Source organism: Pistacia vera, unplaced genomic scaffold (genome assembly GCF_008641045.1).
Source record: "Pistacia vera cultivar Batoury unplaced genomic scaffold, PisVer_v2 Contig662, whole genome shotgun sequence".
Lineage (NCBI taxonomy): Eukaryota > Viridiplantae > Streptophyta > Magnoliopsida > Sapindales > Anacardiaceae > Pistacia > Pistacia vera.
The window spans coordinates 214,765-221,719 of NW_022196515.1; positions in this window are offsets into that span (position 1 = coordinate 214,765).

Below are 6,955 nucleotides of genomic sequence, written 5' to 3' on the forward strand. Positions count from 1 at the left end.
TTAGCGGTAGAGGTTCTCTGGCCAAAAGTCACTGTTTCCTGCTTCTCAAAGATTAATTGTAGGGTTTGACGAAGACTCCAATTCGAATTCAAGTTCACAAAGTGACGTCGGCAATTTTTTAATTATAAAAAAAATCTAATTACTATTTTAATGATATCTTTCGTTATCCATTTGTATTTTCACTATACTAGTTCAACTATTCTCTTATTTGTGTCAATGTTGACTGAAATAGAGATATACGAAAAACGAAATAAACAAAAAACACGAAAACACAAACAGTAAAGTGAAAGAAGAAAACGCGCGATTTACCCTGGTTCATCCAATTAACAGGTTACGTCCAACAGAGTCAATATTATTTCAATACTGCCTCAGCTCTCTCATTTACAATAAAGTAATTTGCCCTATGATTGCTATCACTCATTACAAGAGAAAAATGTGTTTATATACTAGGTTTAAAAGACTAAACCTAGTAATATAAAGATTCCTATTCCTAAGCCCAAACACAATAAGGAATTAAACTTAAAGAAATCATTTAGCGGTTATACATAAAAAAGCCCAAAATCGCCTACAATTAATGCTAAAGGGTCAACAAGTCCAACAAGTGTGAATATATATACCTCACCCACAATCGGCCAAAAAGGGAAGGACCCTTTCCTTTAGGGGTAGGAAAATCATGATCGGGATAGTGGATCCAAAGCTATGGAACTTGGGTGTGGGTCTTTTGTCGAAATGGAGTAGCCTTACTTTTTTTTTTTTTTTTTTTTAAAATTTATTCTATTTACCATTTATTCTCATTTGAGATCTTATGGGAATGAACCTATTGCTGAATCTAATGAGTTAAAAATGATTAAAGTAAATAAACTAAAGTCAAATTCAACTATATATAATACCATTTACACAAATAATACAAGTTAATGCATATAGAAAAACTATATATAATAAAAAGACATGCATGAAACATCTTAGCTATCTCAACACATGAACATAATAGTCATATGGATATTCAAATTTTGGGACAATATTTATGTTGGAATATTTGCTTAAGATCTCTAAACCATAAACCATAGTCACAAACATACTGACCTTCAATGGTATTTTTAGCTTTACTATTGGTATCAATTATCTTACTTATCAGATTTTAAGATTGGCAAGAGTGGCAAAAATGAAGCCTGAGTATGCTAGAGAAAGAGATGAGAAGAAGAAAATTGTATTGTATTTACTGTGTATTGAAGCTTTGTACAATCCTCAATTTATACAAGTGTGTTAATGTAATAAAGGAAATACAATAATTGTAATTACATAAAATTAGGGGAACTGTAATTGCTTAAATCCTGTGAGCGTAATCTCAGTATTCCATAATTCATCATTCCCCTTCAAGCTTGTGGTTTGTATATGTAAAAAACGCCAAGCTTGTTGAGTAAATGTGAATGTTGTCTGCTGCATAATGGTTTCGTAAAAATGTCTGCTGGTTGATCTACAATATGAATATGCATAGTCTTTAAAAGGTGTTGTTGAGTAATCTAAAAAAGAAAACTGAGGAAAGAAAGAAAAATCTGTTTCAAACGAAAAATGTGATTTCTCTATATTGAAGAAGATGATAACCAAATGTTTTATAGTTGGTGAACAAAATATAAAACGCAGCGTTTTGAACAGACAAATCTCTAAATGCTGCGTTTGATTCCCTTTAGACCTTTACCAAATAAACCCCCTTTCTTTACAATATTACAGATTAATCCTAGTCACAAAACACGCATGATATCTCTTCTACACTTCATCTAATATTCCCTCTTAAACACAACTTCTCTCTCAACATTCCAACCATACATGAACACACTCTTCTGTTTCTTCTTTTACTTCTGCAGTTTGCTACTACATCATCCTACTCAACCCTTTTTTTTTTTTTTTTTTCACATTCTGCTTCTGTTGCTTTTTGACTCCACTCTATTCCTGCATTTTTTTTCTTTTCATTTCTACTTCTGCAGTTTCTCATTTAGTTTTCAACTACACTCTGTTTCTTCATTTTTTTTTTCAGTTGTCTACTGTTCCTGTTGGACAATCATCTTTCTTTGGGTCACATGCAACATTTAGTACTTCAAAGCATGGCTGTGTTGTAGATGTTAGAATTAAACCAAGTAACTCAGTTGTTACTTTCAACCTTTCCCTCAACAAATTAAATCTTGCTCCAGATAACGGCTTGGTCAGAATATCAGCCTTTTGGTACTCTGATCAACAAACTGCACTGTTACAGCCTTCCTTGCAACTAGTTCTCGCACATAGTGCACATCAATTTCTATGTGCTTAGTACGTGCATAAAAAACATGATTTGAATAGAGAGCCCCTGCACTCATATTATCGCACCAGATCACAGGAGTATGGTTAATGTTAACACTCAATTCTTAAAATAAATGCTGTATCCAAACAACTTCTGTGGCAGCTTGACTGAGTGTGTTAGTAAACTGTCCCGTATACGTAGCGGAAACAAAAAAAAAAATAATAACTCAGGGATTGTTTACATGAGCCAAGATCAAGGGTATAATTTTACAATTTTATCATAATAAGAATCTGCAGAAATATTAAACATGAGTTAAGAGAAACAAACGCACGTTGGAGGCTCCTTCAAATTTGTCGACGAATGTTTTGCTACCGATCCAAGTGTAGGATCGAATCTGCGTAGTCCACACGAAGACAATCTCAAAAGAACCAAAGAGGGATTTGCTAGATCCTCTTTGGCTTCAAGATTAAGAAGAAAAACAAATCAATTGAATTGATTTTTAAGCAAAAAGGCTTCTGCCGTGGGAGTGTTTTCAAAGGGCTGCTGTGTTTTAATTTTTTTAAAGAAAAATTAATTAAATTCATCACTTTTTAATTAACACACACTTTTTCCTTTTATATTTTAATTAAGTTGCCCTAATCCCATACGGAATAGGCTTGGGCTCTAACCCAAACGCCCCATGTTGCCAAAAACTCCCATTTGATTAATTTTATTTTCCATCATTATCTCAATTAAAATCAATTAATATATATTTAAATATATATTAACATTTAACAATAATGATAATATATTTAAATATGTGTGAACACACATTAAACGTAATTTCACTTATTTAATTTTTCTAACAAATTAAATAAAGGCTACGACCTCAGCAAATTTAATTGCACAGTGAAATTACCAAAATACCCTTTTGCCTTAAAAGACGGAAACGCCCTTCTTTCTTCTCAGATCTTAAATTATCTTCTATGTGTGTGACCCATAAGCTCCTCATCATACCGGTAGTGTATAGTATCGTGATTAACACCAATTAATCATCTCACTAATACACAGATCAAGATTGGCCCCTAGCAAGGCATCATGGCCACCCGATAGATTCGGATTCAGCAAAGTAGCTACCTGTCAACGATATGGTTACCGTGCAATTTGATCCTTTCATCATACGTTATCTTGACAAGACGAAGGCATAGAAATAGTGTCAACCTTTGGTTACTCTCGATATTATTTATTCAGTTTCTGGACCAATGACCCGTATTATAAACTGGATAGAGCAACAACTCAATCCCACTGTGGCCACAGTTTTAGTGTCATTGCCATATACTGAATTGCGCCGTGAGATAACTTTCTCCCATACCCGGGAGTGATGAATCCTCTGTCAATCCACCATAGTCTTGATACACTCCTTGATGCAGCTAATCACCACCGTATTGACAGCTCTGAAAAGAACTACGTTAGGCTAGTGTCAAACTACACCAATCGGTGCACAAGGTGCTCCGGTGATCTCAAGTCTAAGGATCACATGCACCACCATTCGTTAGAGGATTTATTCCATAGACACTGGGGTTACCATCCATATGGAATCCTCTAGTGGGTCAGTCCAGTGAACTTGCTGCGGTATAATCGCCTACGGCAAGCACCCATGTGTTGCACCAGGTTGTCACCAAACAACCTTGATAAGTGAGATCAGTCACTGCCTTTCGACGGGGTCGTTCAACACTATGATAGCCTTACCGTATTATCTGTGCCCTTACTTTAGAATAATACTGGGGCTACGGACGTTTCTAGAATGGCCACCATATGTGCTCATAGGGTTCTCACTATCAAGATTTGAAACACTTGATACCCTCGTCACGGTTCTACCATTCTAATGACATATATCAATACATATTGCAATAATAATGATTTACGTGATATAGAATAAAATGCCTTTTATTGATTTAATGAACATTATTACAAAGAGTCAATTCTACAATAATTGATTGGCTCTAGGGCATCTAATCTAACAGAGTGATCTATACTCAGCTTCTGTGGATGAGAGTGACGCTACTTTCTGCTTTTTGGAACTCCATTGAACAAGGTTGTTACCAAGGAAGATGGCATAGCCACTAGTAGATCTGAGGTCATAACATCACTTGCCCAGTCAGCGTCGGCATAAGCTTCTAGTGCCAGATGTGGGTGTTTTGTGAACTGCAGACCATGATTCAGAGTCCCTTTAATGTACCACAACACCCTTTTGCATGCTACCCAATGTGTGACAGTTGGATGCTAAAGAAACTAACTTAACTTATTCACCGTGAAGGCTAAGTCAGGTCGAGACAACGTTAGGTATTGTAATCCTCCAATAATGCTTCTATAAAATGTAGGTTGATCAAACAACTCTCCCTCCTCTTTGTTGAGTTTAGTTCCAATGGCCATAGGGGTTGAACAAGGATTACAACTTGCCATATTTGCCTTTTCCAATAGATCTTGTGCATATTTTGACTGAGTAAGCAGGAGACCAGAAGCATTTCTTGCAACTTTGAATCCAAGGAAAAAATGAACTGGACCCATCACCTTTAATGTAAACTGACTGTTCAAGTCTTGAATTACATTAGGTATAAGATCAGGAGCATTTCCAGTGACTAAAATATCATCAACATACACCAATAGATACACTACAACTGATCCAGCGTTGTAGAAGAACAAACTCACATCAGAAGTGCTGTTTTTAAAACCCCAAGACAGAAAGGTTGTTTTACATTTATCAAACTAGGCCCTGGGGGCTTGCTTCAGACCATATAATGCCTTTCTAAGTTTGCAAACTTGTGGTGGATGAGTGGGAGGAGAAAAACCTTCAGGAGGCATCATGAACACTTGTTCCGTAAGATCCCCATTTAAAAATGCGTTGTTCACATCCAATTGATGAATATCCCAGTTGTGATGAACTGCCAAAGTGAACATTATTCGAATTGTAGCAGCCTTGACCACTGGCAAAAAAGTATCAAAGTAGTCTAGCCGAGGGGTTTGTTGAAACCCTTTAGCCACCAGCCTAGCTTTATACTTCTGTAGTGTCCCATCAGCGTTAAGCTTAGTTTTAAAAATCCACTTGCAACCCACTATGTGCATACCTTCCTCATATGGAACCAACTCTGAGGTTTGATTATCAAGAAGAGCTTGATATTCCTTCTCCATAGCAGTCTTCCATTCAGGAATAGATAGTGCCTCTTTAACCTGTGAGGTTCTCTGAGAATAGTGTGAGTAGTGAGGAAAGCTTTAGCTGATGACTAGACATTTTTTGATTTAAGCCGTGTGACCATAAGATGTATATTAGCAGAAGAAACAACAGTATTTGGTGCTGTTATGGGCAGTACAACTTCCAAATTAATCCCTTGATGAGCATTATGAGTGTTATCTGAAGATGTCAGGATTGAAGGCCGTATAGATACACCATCCTCATGTACTGGAAATGCAGTAGGTAAGTCTACAGTTGTATTCTGTTTGTTAGATCTGCTGGAAGGCCCTGTTCTTATATTCACATCTCTGCTAGTATCTACTAGTGATTCAGTAGGTAATTCTGCAGTAGTATTCATGTCAGTATTCCTGCTGAAAGAAGCTTCTATCTGACCAGGAATGAACCAGCCAGATGTTGATCTTAAAGGGACTGAATGAGATTCTGAATTTGAAACAGAACTAGAAGAACCAGAGTATTCATCATCAGAAAAACCAGATTTGAAGGGAAACTCTGCTTCATTAAATTTCACCTGTTTTTCCACAAAAGTTCTCCCAGACTTTGACATACATTTATAGCCATTGTGAGACAGACTATAACTTATAAATATGCATTTTTCAGTATGAAATGAGAGTTTATGTTTATTGTAGGGTTTGAGATATGGAAAACAATTGCACCTGAAGACTCTAAGATCATGGTAATTAGGTTCTTGCTGCATCAATAAAATGAGAGGAGATACAAACTCAAGCACTTTGGAAGATAGTCTGTTAAGCAGATATATTGCTGTAGAGAAGGCCAGCCACCAAAAATTGAGTGGCATATGAGCATGAGTTAGGAGAGAGAGTCCGAACTCAGTGATAGACCTTATTCTTCCATTTTGCTGGTGTAAATAAGGATAGGGGTGCCTGAACATTATACCATGTTGGCTGATATACTTAGAAAATGAACGAAATTCCCCACCCCAATCAATTTGTAGGCTTTTAATCTTAGTACTGAGCTGTTTCTCTACAAATGTGTGAAACTGAATAAACACCTCAAATGCTTCAGACTTGACTTTAAGGGGATAAATCCCTGTAAATCTGCTGAAATCATCCAAAAAAATGATGTAATAACGATACCCTTCTCTGGACAATACTGGAGCAGGCCCCCACAAATCAGAATGTACTAGTTCCAACGAGGCCTTTGCTCGTGATAAAGAAATAGGAAAACTGCATTGCTTTAACTTCCCAAACAGACGAGCTTCACAAATAGAACTTGCATTGTAATCAGAAGAATGTTTTACATGCATTTTATTTAATACAACTTGTAAAGACTTAGCACTAGGGTGCCTAAGTCTAGCATGCCACAGTAAAGAAGAACCAGATACATCATCAGAAACATTGCAGATAGGAACTTTATTTGATACAAAGGATGTAACGACAGACTTATTGACAACTGAAGGTAAAGTAGTTTCTGGTTTATCACTGAAGAGCATTGGA